The sequence below is a fragment of the Cornus florida genome, unplaced genomic scaffold (assembly GCF_030987335.1).
Source record: "Cornus florida cultivar Cherokee Brave unplaced genomic scaffold, ASM3098733v1 CherokeeBrave_3.0.0_Hap2_Chr05, whole genome shotgun sequence".
Classification (NCBI taxonomy): domain Eukaryota; kingdom Viridiplantae; phylum Streptophyta; class Magnoliopsida; order Cornales; family Cornaceae; genus Cornus; species Cornus florida.
Window position 1 is genome coordinate 11,882,806 of NW_026775575.1, and position 1,244 is coordinate 11,884,049.

General features: G+C 39.0%; 1 non-coding gene across 1 annotated transcript; it reads right to left on the reverse strand.

Annotated features, from left to right (window-relative positions):
* Positions 1 to 914: 914 nt before the first annotated feature.
* Positions 915 to 1,021, reverse strand: LOC132310769 (small nucleolar RNA R71). The gene has a single exon (XR_009482699.1). It is a non-coding gene; the product is annotated as a small nucleolar RNA R71 (small nucleolar RNA).
* Positions 1,022 to 1,244: the final 223 nt, after the last annotated feature.

A 1,244-nucleotide genomic window follows, 5' to 3' on the forward strand; every position in this document is an offset into this window, starting at 1 on the left:
ATTATCGACCCGCGTGGTGGCATTTCTTTAAATTGTTAGATAAAACGTGAGCCCACATGGAGGCAATTTACTTTCTTTGCATATTGTTGAAAGCATGGGAGTATGGGATAAATATATGTGGAAGTTTGTTGATTGATTTATTGCGGAGGTAAAGTGATTGTTATTTGCTACATGCTTGTTGCTAATTGTTGATTCGTTTGTGCATGCATGGTCATAGGTCATTAAATCCTACTCTTATCGCACTTGATTTTCATCTTGAATCGGTTGTTCATAATCCTTGGGGAAGGGGTAGCTCTCATCACTCCATTTTATCAATGGAGGATATTAGTGAGGACCATGTGGAGGACCTTGGTCACATCGACCAACAAGGTATCCTTCACCCACATGTGCATCATGACAACATTCAAGTACCATTAGGCATGCCAAGACCATTTGTTCCACAACAATAAGGCCAAGTTCCATTGGGAATGCCTCAGCCAATTTTCGTTCCACCTCCACCTCCCGTTGCTCAAGTGAATCATGGTGCTCATGTAGCACCACCAATTATGAATCCTCTTCTTGCTTTAAGAGATCGATATGTGCCAAATGAATATAATGCACCTACATGCATTCAATTGCCCCCATTTATAGCACATCACTATGAAATTAAACCACAAACCATTCAAATGCTTCCCAATTATCATGGACTTCCAAGTGAAGAACCTTACAAGCATTTGGATGAGTTTCTTGAAGTGTGTTCCACTGTAAAGTACACTGACATGCCAGAAGAAGTTTTAAGACTTAAACTTTTTCCTTTCACCCTTAAAGATAAGGCAAAATATTGGTTCAACAATCTTAGGCCTTTTTCGATAACTTCTTGGGCTGAAATGCAACAAGAGTTCTTGAAAGAGTACTATCCAGTTTCAAAGACCAATACAATGAGAACCTCAATTCATGAATTCTCATAAGGGGATGGGGAATTGTTTCATGAGGCATGGGAGCGCCTTAATGATTTGCTTAGGAAATGTCCACATCACGACATTCCTAAATGGCAATTGGTGCAATTTTTCTTTGAAAGTTTGTCTGATAATTTTAAAGGAATGGTAGATGCTTCCATAGGTGGTTCATATCTTGATAGGCATGAGGATGATGTTTGGCGATTATATGAGAGCATGAGTGAAAATTCAATGCATCAATCTTTGTTATCTAAAAATGGTAGAAATCTGGGTGGAAGGAAGCTTGTCGGCTTATATCAAGTTGACAAT